The sequence below is a fragment of the Equus asinus genome, chromosome 23 (genome assembly GCF_041296235.1).
Source record: "Equus asinus isolate D_3611 breed Donkey chromosome 23, EquAss-T2T_v2, whole genome shotgun sequence".
NCBI lineage: Eukaryota > Metazoa > Chordata > Mammalia > Perissodactyla > Equidae > Equus > Equus asinus.
This window is the reverse complement of record NC_091812.1, coordinates 34,463,529-34,476,729: the sequence shown is the minus strand read 5'-3', so window position 1 is coordinate 34,476,729 and position 13,201 is coordinate 34,463,529. Positions and strand designations below refer to the sequence as shown.

At 37.8% G+C, this 13,201-nt stretch overlaps 1 protein-coding gene across 2 annotated transcripts in view; it reads left to right on the top strand.

Annotated features, from left to right (window-relative positions):
* Positions 1–13,201, top strand: part of PIP5K1B (phosphatidylinositol-4-phosphate 5-kinase type 1 beta) — a 274,960-nt gene that overhangs the window by 92,012 nt on the left and 169,747 nt on the right. For both annotated transcript variants that reach the window (XM_014846778.3, XM_070495622.1), the window contains exon 2: positions 9,711–9,795. The gene's annotated coding sequence lies outside the window, so the exon portion shown is untranslated. The remainder of the gene's footprint in view (positions 1–9,710; positions 9,796–13,201) is intronic.

The window sequence follows — 13,201 nt, the reverse complement described above, 5'->3', positions numbered from 1 at the left end:
GCCTCCATTGTGCAAATATTTACCATACAGATTTTTCTGCATTTCTTTGAGAGTTTATGCAAATATCCTAAGGGAAAAAAAGCTTAGCCTATGATTTATTAATGTAACAAATTTTTCCTGGTCTGAAAAATATAGGCATTTCTACTTTGGAAACTACATTAAGGATTGTTTTTAGTTTGGTGTATTTTTGTTGCTTGTATTTATGCCTTAGAAAATAATCCATTGCATTTTTAAGCCTGTGATTGTTCCTGTGTATTTTATTATTGTTGTTTATTGCCAAAACCACATTAAAAGAGTATCAAACCTCTTCTTAAGTGCACTGGAAGAAGGGCTGCCATACTCCCCAGCAAAACTATTTACAAGGCTGACATTTTCCTCAGAATGACTTTCTAGGTTTTCATGAAAACATGTAAATTTTCACAAATGTGTTTTTATTCAGACAAAGGATTTATTCAGGCACTTATGATTATAGATGGAACGAGCCATCCGGAAGTCTGTTTTTAACCCTTTAAGTAACATCCTAAACCTTGAGCTGCTTTTGGATAAATTCTTAAAATGCGGGATTTATGAGCTCAGAATACACCCATGAAAATATGTTAAATATGCTCCTTCATGCTGCTGGGTTTTTCTTTACCCAAGATACCATGGTGCCTGGCATCTTCCTCATGCTCTCTCCCTCAACCTCGTGTCCTGGGAAAACTGCTCCAAGTCCATTTTCAGTGCTCCTCATAAATGAAGCTTTCCATGATCCCCGCAGGCCGAGTTGAGCCGTTCCTCCTCCAAGAACCCAGAGTAAGGCATATGTCACGTTGTGTCGTAGCTGTCCCCATGTCTGTCTCTCCTGTGGATGTGACTTCTTCGAAGACTAGGATCTGTCTTTGTCTTTGTGGCTCCAGGGCGAAGCTCACTGCCTGACATGGAATGCTCAGTAATTGTTTGTTGAGTGAATGAAAGAGTGAATTAATCTGCTGGCAGATAATGAAAATGAATTAAGAAGAGCATAGTTTAAACAAAGATGATTAACATGCAGGCATGACCAAGACCCAAATTATTTTTTAATTCTTTATTGGAAACATTCTAGGAAACGTTAACGTCCGTAGCCTGAAAGGCATGAAAACATTTGAATATGGCTGTCTTGTAGACGATCACTTCCCATAGGGCAAATTGCACTCTATAATAATCAGATAATTAATGAGACTCCTCCTCATTCCAAGGAGAATCTGAGGTGAGGCTCTACCTAAGAAACTTGGCAATGGCACCAAACCAGAAGCACTATCGAATAGAGTCAGCAAAATTCATGGTAGAAGAGAATTGGATGAGGCCTCAAGGTCACCGAGAGTTAATAGCAGAAATGGACATAAAATCCAGACCTTCAGAGTCCTCCTCCAGTGTTCTTCCCGTTTAGTCCTAGTGGCTTTGCTTCATCAGTGTTTGTTTTTATGGGAAGACCAGTAAGGACTCATGGCTGGTGTCCCTCACCTCTTGTGTCTACCGGTTGGCCTATCTAGTTGGGTAATGAAATAATTAGCTGTTTTCCCCCCTCATTTGGCCTTGCATGAGCAGCCAACTCATCTGTGGCAAATTAAAAACACCAACTTCTGTGGCCCTAGCTGGAAAATTAGAGGTTGAAACGATTGCTTACAAGTAACTCAAATATGGCCCCCAAGTGTAATATATCTAAAACTTTGGGTAAGTATAAAGTGTTAAAAAGTGCCCTTACCACCTTGGAAATTCAGAAGTGCGCTCTAGGTTGAGACTCACTGATATGGAACAAGTTTTACAGGAAATAATTATGTAAATTTATATTGTTGGCTAACCTTTTGATTATATTTACAAGTTTAAAAAGGCAGTGCAATATTTATTAGATAATCTTCTAATTGTTTTGTCAAATAACTAGGAGAGAGTGTGATGTGGTGGAAGGAGCAGCAGATTTGAAGTGAGACAACTCTGGCTCAAATTTCAGCCCTACTGTCTCTTCACATGACCCAAGGCAAATTGTCCCAGTCAAGCCTCACTCCTACACTTAATAAAGAGGCTGCAGTAGACCCTGGCGACTTCCTAGCCATCTGTTTAAGCCCTTTGCAAATCCCCAGAGTCATAAAAATAGAAATATTTGTACCAGCTCCTAGCCTATCTCCCAGTCCACATTACTTTGAAAACCATGCTTCTTATGCATGTCATTAACTCGTAACTGCTTTCCCACTTTCATTACAGTTTTATATTTCATTCTGTGGCCCATCCTTGGCTCATTTGTCCTCAGAGCCACTCCTTACTCTTCCCCTGCTCTGTATCGTCCCCTATAGGATGCATTTCTCAGGCTCCCCTTGCTAGATGGTTTTCAGTGGGCTGGCCGGTGGAAGCCACAGACAGGGATTGACAGGTGGAGGGGGAAGGGAGAATCCAGGATGTTTTCCCCCCTCTCTCTGTCTTGGGTGATGTTTGCAACAGTGACTGTCTTCTCCATGCCTCCAAACATACCGTTGCTTCTGTAGTTCCAACTTCTGCCAGTCAAGCCTCACCATGATGTTCTGGCCCTAACTTTTGAGGTCTGTTAACACTCCCTCCTTATGGTGTGCCTCTAGCCCTAAAAGCATTAATGGCTTCCTGCTGATGTGTTTCATCACCGTATTTGCTTAGCTTTCAGCTCACCCCATCACTTTTATAACTAATTCCATGTATTAAATTCCCTCTCTGTAATACACCCAGAATGGTTTCTGTTTTCTCTACTGGACCCTGACAACTCTCTTGAAGTAATAAATCATCTTTATTGCCTTTACTAGTCAGAGCAGCTTAGATGACCTCAAGCCTGTGAAGTGTGCTGGAAATACTGATTCCCCAGACCTACAAAGCAGAGGTAGCAATTTAGTTGTTTGGGTGCAAGGCTCAAGAATCTGAATTTTCAGAAAGTTCCCAGGTGGTTCTGATGCCCAGCAGTGGAATAGAGAACAACAAAGCTAGGCTGTGATGGAGGTGCTCGGGGGTCTCACTCTGTTCATTCATCCACTAAGGGCTTCACTTCTACAGCCCAGCCTTGCAGCAAGAGAGCCTGCCTTGGCAAAATTAAAACTGACTACATCCCATGAATGTTAGAGGATGATCAATTACAAGTGTTAAAACAGCACAAGCTAATTGGAGAATGCCAAGGGATTCTTTGCCGGATTAAATGAGATCATGTATGTGACAGCATTTTGCACATAATTGTCGCTCAATAAATGATAGTACCTTTCCTTCCCTCAAATTGAATGAAAGCATAGAAATGTAGAAAGCTATAAAATAGTGCAAATTATTTATTCCTTAAGCTAACAGAATCCAGATACTAAATACCAGAAAGGGTAGATAAGCAATCAAATAGTCAAAAAAAATTTCATTGCTTGGCATGTATTATTGTTAGCTGAGCTGGTGTCTTGATGATCTAATCATAAGACACCATAAGTTGGCTCTGTTTAATGTCAGCAATCATTTAAGAAAATAAGTTCTAACTGGGAGTCTCGTGTCAGATTACATATTAATGCACTTCCTAAGGAGACCTGGGTCTTATGATTATGCCCTTACTTGGCCACTAGTTTCTACATTCCAGGCTCTTGCCAGAGACTATAACTTTAAGTGCTCCACTGTTCAATTTTTATCAAAAGATTGGTTATGAGAAATAATATTCATGGAGGACTGCCTGAAGGATATGCAGTCCCTTCATTTCTCATCTAGAGAGCCTAAATATTATTCATGGTTTAAGTCAAGTCATCAGATTTCCATGTAATAACTTCTTGTCAGTTTCCCTTTACTGGACAAGATTAATGAAAAAAGATACATCTATCCTTATGGGCTTGTTGAACTGTGTGTTAACAGAGAAAACTCTCATAGGTTTCTAGACAGAGAAAACCAGTAAATTACCAAGACAGGAGCATCAGACTAGCATGACACTACTCATCTGTAAGCCAGGAAGCAAGAAGACAGCAATACCATATTTACAGAGAGATGAAAGAAAAGGACTATGAGCCAAGAATCCTGTGCCAGCCAATAGGTCTTGTCATGTATGAGGACAAAAGAAAGACATTTTTGCATGGAGTGACTCAAAGTGGACCATCAATGTGCCACTTCTTGATGACTTTAGGAGTGTTCCAACCAAATGAAAATTGAATCAGAACAAAGGTGTCAGGATAGGGGAAAATGAAGAACCAAAGAAACAATGATAAGCAACAAACTTTGTAAAACTTATGATCGAGTCTAAATAAATGATGACAATATGACTGTGGAACTATAAATTGTTAATTAAGATTTCTTAAGACGGAAGTGCCGTGTCCACTAAGGAGATATTTAGTAGTGTAGAATGGAGCAGTCAGGGAGAGAGTACTCCTCTTGTAGACAAGGTAGAGAGAAGAGATGTCATGGGTTGGGCCCTTTGGAAACAGTCACTGGGACAGTGTTTTGGGTACAAGATGCTGATTGGGGTCAACACCTGTGTTATGAGTTGAATTGTGTCTGGCAAAAAGATATGTTGAAGTCCTTAACCCCCCAATATCTGTGAATGTGACCTTATTTGAAAGTAGTCTTTGCAGATGTAATTAAGTTAAGATGAGGTCATTAGGGTGGGCCCTAATCCAATATGACTGATGTCCTTATAAGAAGAAGAAAATGCCATGTGAAGACAGAGACACATGGGCAGAACTCTGTGTGATGACAGAGGCAGAGATAGGAGTGATGCATCTGCAAGCCAAGGGAACACCAAGGATCAACTGCCACCCGCAGAAGCAAGAAGAGACAAGGAAAGATTTTCTCCAGAGCCTCTGGTGGAACATGGCCCTGCTGACACCTTGATTTTGGGCTTCTAGCTTCCAGAACTGTGAGAGAAGAAATTTCTGTCGTTTTAAGCCTCACAGTTTGGAGACTAATACAACTGTGAAAGGAGGAGGGAGGAAGCACGGTTGGGGAAGCAGAAGGAGAAGTCAAACTCCCATGCAGGACCCACAAAACCAGAGGCCAAACTGGTCATTCAGTCACAGGATGTGGGCAGCCCCAGGGAGGCCATGACCCACGGTGAGGTGGCTCTCAGCAGAGGCAGACCCCGAAAGGGCTGACAGCTGGAGGTGTGTGCTGACTACACTGTCGGTGGTGAGCAAGCTTCCCTCCTCGAAGAGAGATCTGGGTGTGCAGCTCCGTGTCCACCACAGTAGGCCAAGGGGAAAATATCTGGGCAGTGGGGGTGGCATAAAGTCATTTTATTTAATAGAAAAATATAGATTTTTTTAATGATTTAAAAATAGAAAGATAACTGACAAATGTATGGGGAATAAAATTTTTTAATTAGTAGGAGGAAAAAATGGAATTATAAACTTGATTAATCCAGCATAGAAGGAATGCATAAAAATAAATGTAGTAACAGTAAATGTCATTAATAGTAAACAAGTATGATGGAAGCAAACCAAATATAATCTTATCACAATAGATGTGAATTTGTTGAAGTCCCCTTTCAAAAGACAAAGACTCCTAGATTGGCAAAAACAAAACAAAAATTCAGTTTTAAGCTATTTGTGAACTTAACCACTCGGCCACGGGGCCTGCCTCAAGCTATTTGTGAAGAAGACAGCTAAAACAAAATGACAACTAAAAATGTTGAAGATAAAGAAATGGACAAAGGATATGCAAGCATATACAAATAAAAGGAAAGCAGAAGTGGGGACATTAGCATCACCTAATGGAACCCAAGACCAAAATTATTAAATAAGTAAAGATACTTTAAAATTAAAGAGTACAAGTCGCAAGGACACTATTATATGCATTTCCTTTATATACTGGCCGGCATAATTACGGACATTTTAAGGCAAAAAAACACAAAGTGAAAATACAGGGGAATATACTGAAACTATAATTAGAGAATTTAAAATTATTTCTTTTATAATTTGACAAAGTAGAGAATGATATAGGGTGGTACTGACATAGTGATTTTTGTACCCTGTAAACAGAAAATGTGCATTTTCCTCTTGTGCATGGAATATTCACAAAAAAATCTGTTTCGATGGCTATAGGAAAAAGCTTAATAAATTTGGTGAGAAAAAAGATATTTTACTCATCCCATTTTGTGACCCCAGTGTGATAAAATAAGAAATTGACAATGAAAGAATAATAATCAAAATGTAAATTCTTGAAATTAAGAAAGCCTATTATAGATGGTTCCTGGATCAAGTTGAAAATCAAGTCCAAACAAATTATCTGGAAATAAATTAAACAGAGCACTTCACATCAAAACTTATGGAGAAATTATTAATATATTCAGGAATACTATATAGCCTAAATGCTTTTGATACTGTCTTGAAAAAAGAATGAAAAATAAACTGTGTTGCATCTAGGAAATTTTTAAAAAGCCAGAAGAAAGAAGATATTATTAATAGTAAAAGCTAAAATTAATGGAACTGGCACAAAACAAATAATAGAAAGGGAAAATATGACTCGTGAAAAAATATATACAACGTTAAGAATATATGTATAACATATATAATCCACATGCATACACTATCCACACACACACACACATCAGGAATAAGGAAAAAGACATTGCCTGGATCCCAAAAGGGTTAGAGGAATTCAGTAAGAGAATATTATGTGCAACTTTATGGCAACAAATTTAAAAATCTAAAGGAATTGATGGTTTTCTAATAAAATATGTTACAAAAATTTGATCCAAAGAGAGGTTATAAATTCTAAGAAATTAATAATTATAGAAAAAATCTGAGTGTATATAGAGAATGCCTCCCAATTTCATGAAAAGTATCGATTTCTTAATACCAAAACCCAGTAAAGATGGGACAACAGTCATCCAATTTTACCCATGAAAATATCCTTTCAAGAATGATAACTCAAATCCAAGTTAGAGTTTATTCTAGAAATATAAGAATGATTTTGCATAATGAAATCTCTCAACATTATATATTGACACAGCAGAATAAAAGAGAACAATTGTATGATTATATCAACTCATGCTGAAAATGCATTTGATACAGACGTTTCTAATAAGAAAGAAAATAAAATTAGCAGGGCTGGCCCTGTGATGTAGTGGTTAAGTTTGCATGTTCTGCTTTGGTGGCCTGAGTTCACTGGTTCAGATCCTGGGCACAGACCTACACCACTGGTCAGCCATGCAGTGATGGCAACTCCCATTCAAAATAGAGCAAGACTGACACAGAGTTAGCTCAAGGCAAATCTTCCTTTAGCAAAAAGAGGAAGATTGGCAACGGATATTAGCTTAGGGTGAATCTTCCTCAATAAAAAATAAATAATGAATTAATTGATTAATTAAAATTAGGATATAGCAGAGAGAACTAACTATGCCACCAAAGAAACAAAAGTGTTGTGTTGGGTGGTGACTACTGTAGGCTTATGTTGTTAATCCTGGCACTACTGCTATTACTCGAGCTATCATTCAGCACAACATTGTTTTAGAAGTTCAGTAATATAATAAGAGAAGAAATAGAAAGAAGCTGTATAAATATTACAAGTGATGTAATTGAGCCTTTAAATCTTTTAAAAATTTTTTAAGAGGATTTGGTAAAATGACTGGGTAAAAGATAATAGATGAAACCCTATCATTTTTCTTTGTATGAATTAATAACCAGTTAGAAATGCAAATAGAAAAATCCCAGTTTAAAAGAGTGACAAACCAAAATATCGAGGAATGAATTTAGTAAGACAAACACAAAAAAAATGTAATATTGTGGTAAAAGACGTAAAATAACATTCGAAAAAATAGAGAACTATACTTGTTTTTGCATGAGAAAACTCAAAATTCCAAAGATATCAATCCTTCCCAAATTCATCTATAAATTTACTATAATTCCAGTCAGTATCCCAACTTGGAATGGGGACACGTTGGATCAATCAATTTGGTTTTCTAAAAATATATAAATGCGAGAAAATTGCTAAACATAAAAGAAAAATAGTTGGTAAGGGGAACTTGTACCAGCAGATATCAAAGCATACTGTCATATTACTGTATTTAGGACAATATAATATTGGCTCAGGAATCAACAGGTAGATCTTTGGGATATGGTAGAGAGTCCAGAAATAGATTGAGTTATATAGGAAAATTAATGTATGCTAAAGCTGGTATATCTTTCCAGTAAGGAAAAGATAGATTATAAAGTCAGTGGTGTTGGGGCAATTAGCTGTCCATGTAGGGGAGCATGAGGTTAGATTCCATTTGGAGTAAAGATCCAATGTTAAAAATGGAACCGTAAAAGTATTAGAAGAAAATATGGGAAAATACGTGTATAACATCAGGTTGGTTATCTTACCAAGTAAGACAGTAAATCCATAAAGGAAAAATTAGCAGATTTGACTTTATAAGAATTTAAAATGTCTGCATGACTAGATACCATGAACAAAACCAAAAAGTGAACAATAGCTTGCAACTCATGTGACAGAGTTAATGTTTATAATATACTAGGAGATCTTACAAATTGATTATAAAAGAAAAAAGATAAATAGCACTGTATAAAAATAACCAAAGGGCATGAACTGGAATATAAATCACCAAAAACCTGTGAAAAGGATAAGCTCCATAAGTGGTGAGAGAATGTGAATTAAAACAACTGAGAGGCCATTATCTGCCCATCAAGTTGGCAAACATTTAAAGATGGCGAGCATCCAGTGCTGATAAGTATGTCAATAAATAGGTACTCTTCATGCCCCGTTGGACTAATTGCTTCAACCTTTTTGCAGAAAGGAATGTAGCAGTGGCTTTTCAAATGGTTAATATGCTTATCAAGTTTGGGCCAACTTCTAGGATTCTTTCCACAGAAATAAAAGTGCTATTACTATAAAGATGTTTGAATAAGGCTGTTTATTCCTGCTCTAGTCATGGTAGCCAAACCTGGAAACAGTCTGAATGTTCATCGACAAGTGAGTGGTTGATTTAATGATAGTAAATCCATCTTGTGGAATGTGATAGTTATTTAAAAATGAGTTAGATATATATATTTGAAAAAACATAAGATATACTGGTAAGTGGCAGAAATAAACATGCGTGTGTGTATACATGAGCAAGCATAGGGAAGATTTGGGGAGGGTATACAATAAACTGTTAACATTGGTTATCTCGGGGAGATACGATAGGACCTTATTCGTTTTTACTTCACACCTCTCTGTATTTTTAAAATTAGTTACCGTGAGCAAGCATCTCTTCTGTATAAAAACATAATTATAGCAAAAGAGGTTTGTTGAACTGTTCTTTAAGATTGTGTCATCTAAACAACCTTCATGAAAATCAAAGTTGATTTGTCACAGGGTTAATATTGGAAAATTGCCCACACATCTCATGGGGTCTCCTTTATGAAGACCCCCAGGAGAAATTTCCACTCCAGCCTTAATCCCCCATACCTGTGGTTCATTTGAACAACTGATTTGCTTTTTTCTTATGGACATTGGGCATTTAGGTAACTGATCATTTCTTCCTTTGCTGTGGCCACTAGGAATCTCCGAGTCGAACTGGAGACTGTGCAGGGTATTCAACTGTACAGGGTCACATGGCTTACATTCTATGCATACCCTATATTGCCGGCGTCATCTCATTCTCCACCTTTATTTTTCCGTCACACACATTCCTTCCTTTATTTTAGTTTTAACTGGTTACATTGTATGTATCCCTACAGCCACTCTGATCCTTTCTGGGAGATGAGGTGGAGATAGGTGTAAATAATAACCAGTGATTTTTATTTTAACAGGAACCTGAGAAGGAAGACAGTCTCAACAATGAATAGGCCACCCGTCGCGACCAACTACAGATGACTTGCCATTTCATTTACAAAGGTAAGAAAATGCAGTCTATGGTGACAATTAATTCCAACTGACTCATTATAGAGCTCTTACCTCTTTCATATTTATTTACACATGTTCTAAATCATATATCTAGTTCATGACCTTTAACTTTGACATTATCAAATTTAAAACAAACAACAAGCAAATAGAAACATGGGAAACTCTGTGAATGTCAGCATGCCTAAAGGGACAGAACCCAGGAGATGTGATCTCTGCTATTAATTACTGTGTGTAGTTAAACTCTTTAATAGCATTAGTGTTCTCTTGATTTTTAAATGCTGCAGTGCTCGCTGCAGAATGCTTGGAGAATATAGCAAAATATAAAAGTGAAAACGCAAAGCATTCATAATCCCATCATCCGTGGATCATCACCAGTACTTCTGTGAATTTCTTTCGTCCTTTTTTGTGTATGTAGAAATGTATATGATTATAATGTTTTTAAAAACAATGTTTTTAGTCCATACTTACCTTGGCTTCCATAGTTATGAATGGTGCACCTTAACTGGTGCAGGAACATAGCAAGTCTAGGAACAAATAGTAATGACCACTGTGACCTCTGTGATAGACATTTGCAGTTTACCAGAAGATCCCCAAGCATCTCATTTTCGCCATATACAAAACACCTGTAAATCCAGGTGACTTTTCATGCCCTCCCTTTGTTGTTATGGCCTATTTTGTGCTGCTTACAGGGAATTGGTTTTTTAAAAATAGAAGTTTACCTCCTTCTTTCCTCCTCTTCCCTACTGTCCAGAGGTAATTTACAAAGCAATAAAAAAGACCATCTCATCATCTGACCTTCATTCATGCCAATTAGTCAACCCCTCATTAAGGTTGTTTTTTCAAACAGCCTTCAGAGTTGCTCTTGAAGTTTTTCAGTTTTAAAAGCTGCAAAGTCTTCGAGGTGAAATTACTGAAATGGCATTCTTCAGCTAGGTCTTCATTCTCTTGTCTCTGTTAAACAGTTGAAGGCTAAGGAAAATCTTCCTCTTACCTGTTATCATTAGTACATGCTAAATTGGAGACACAAACATACCCAATATAGAAATGGGGTGAAGCTTTGTACAGACAATTCACTAACGAAATACAAAGAACCAAATAAACGTGACAAAAATGTTCATCCTTACTGTTAATCATGAAGTGCAAAATAAAATGATATTTTTGCCAGAAGTTAAATTGGCAAATATTTTGTGTTTGATTTTAATTGAAAATACTGCTATAAAGTAGATATGCTATTTTACCCAATAGTCACTGTTCTAGGACTCTATGGCAGCTCGGTTCGACATGCTGCTGGAAATATAAGAATACAGAGTACAGTTTTATTTGTAACAGAAAAATAGGAAGCATCTTGAATGTCTGTTAATAAACATTGAACTGTGATGCGTTTATTTGTTTGTTTTTTGAAGATTTTATTTTTCCTTTTTCTCCCCAAACCCCCCTGGTATAGTTGTATGTTTTTATTTGTGAGTCCTTCTAGTTGTGCTGTGTGGGATGCCGCCTCAGCATGGCTTGATGAGTGGTGCCATGTCTGCACCCAGGACCCAAACTGGCGAAACCCTGGGCCACCAAAGTGGAGTGCGTGAACCCAACCACTTGGCCACAGGACCAGTCCCTGCAATGCATTTTTATAATAGAATTATTCAGACGTTAGACATTGTTTCTGGGGGCCAACTCTGTGGCCAAGTGGTTAAGTTCATGTGCTCCGCTTTGGCGGCCTGGGGTACACTGGTTTGGATCCTGGGTGCAGACCTACATATGGCTCATCAAGCCATGCTGTGGTGGCATCCCACATAGGAGAACTAGAGTATACAACTATGTACTGGGGCTTTGGGGAGGGGGGAAAAAAAGGGGAAGATTGGCAACAGATGTTAGCTCAGAGCCAATCTTAAAAAAAAAAATTGTTTCTAATTAGTGTTTAGTGATGCAGAAAATATTTCTGATATAAATTTAAGTGAAAAGGGCAAAATGGTATAGAATGTATGATCCCAGTTTTGCTTAAAAAAATTGCATTTGGAGACGATCAAATGGTAAAATAGCCACATATTAACAATTATTATTTCTGGGTAGTTGGATTAAAGGTAATAGTTTTATTTTCTTCTTTGTATATTTTTTTCAAATATCTGTTTTTCTTAGGGAGAAAACCCAATATTTTAAAATTCTAAATTTAAAATTAGTTTTAAATTTTAAAGTGATTGAAAAATAATGAATAGTTATACATTTGATTAAAATAACCAGGAAGCCTTCCTCATATTTTTTGAAACTTGATTTCATTCCAAATGAGTTCACAGATAGTTTTGAAAGCTGGTTATGTCAGGAAAATGAAAATGTGGCATATTCAGTAGCATTTTACATTTTAAAAAATGGCTTCACTCCTACATGGAGGTTATTTCTACTGAAATACTTCCAGCCTAAGTCTTTTTCGTTGGTGGAGGAAGTTATAAGGAGTTGGTGATACTGCCATTTATTCCATGACAGCTATCTAAAGTTCCCAAGCTACTGGCACCTTCTAAAGAATCTATGTGATTGATGGTGTCAGACGCCTAAGTTATGTCTTTATCGCCCTCCTTCAGGGGGTCAGCTCTCTTCCCCAGCACCAAACACCCAGGCAGACGGAATCAGATGCTGCCTACATTGATCTAATGGCATCTTTTTATCTTCCTTATCAATTTATTTATTCATTCATTCTACAAATATTTATTAAGCACCTACTATGTGCCAGGTACAGTTAAGTGTTTGAGGTACATCAGTGAACTAAAGTCTCTGCCTCTGTGGAGTTTAAATTCAGAAGGAGACAGACCAAAAGAACAAAAATTCACTATAATCAATAAGGAAACTCTGTAGCATGTTAGTCTCTGGTGAGCGCTACAGAAAAAAAAAGAAAAAAGAAGACAAGTTAAGGGAGATGACGAGCACCGGGGCAGGGAGGAGCTGAACAGGTTGCAGTTGAAAATAGGCTGGTCAAGCTAAGCATCAAAGAGAAGTTGACATTTGAGCAAAGACCTGAAGGCGATAAGCAGGTGTCTGGGGGAGATGGTCTGGGCAGAGGGAAGAGCTGCAACAGAGCTCTTGTGTGTTTGAGGAAGACTGGGAGTGTCTGAAGCCCAGTGAATGAGGGGGAGCCGAGGTCAGGGAAGGAATGGCAAGAGGGTGGGTAAATCGCATAGGGCCTTACAGGCCGTTGCAAGGACTTGGGCTTTTACTCTGAGTGAAATGGAAAACCATTGCAGGGTCTTAAGGGAAGAGTGGCATGATCTCATTAGGTTTAGAGACAGATCACTCTGGCTACTATGGTGAGAGTAGACTGTAGGAGGACAGGGTGGCATCAGGAAGCCCTGGTAGGAGGCCGTGAAAGTCATCCCTGCATAAGAAGATGATGGCTCTGTCCAGGAATGTGCAGCAG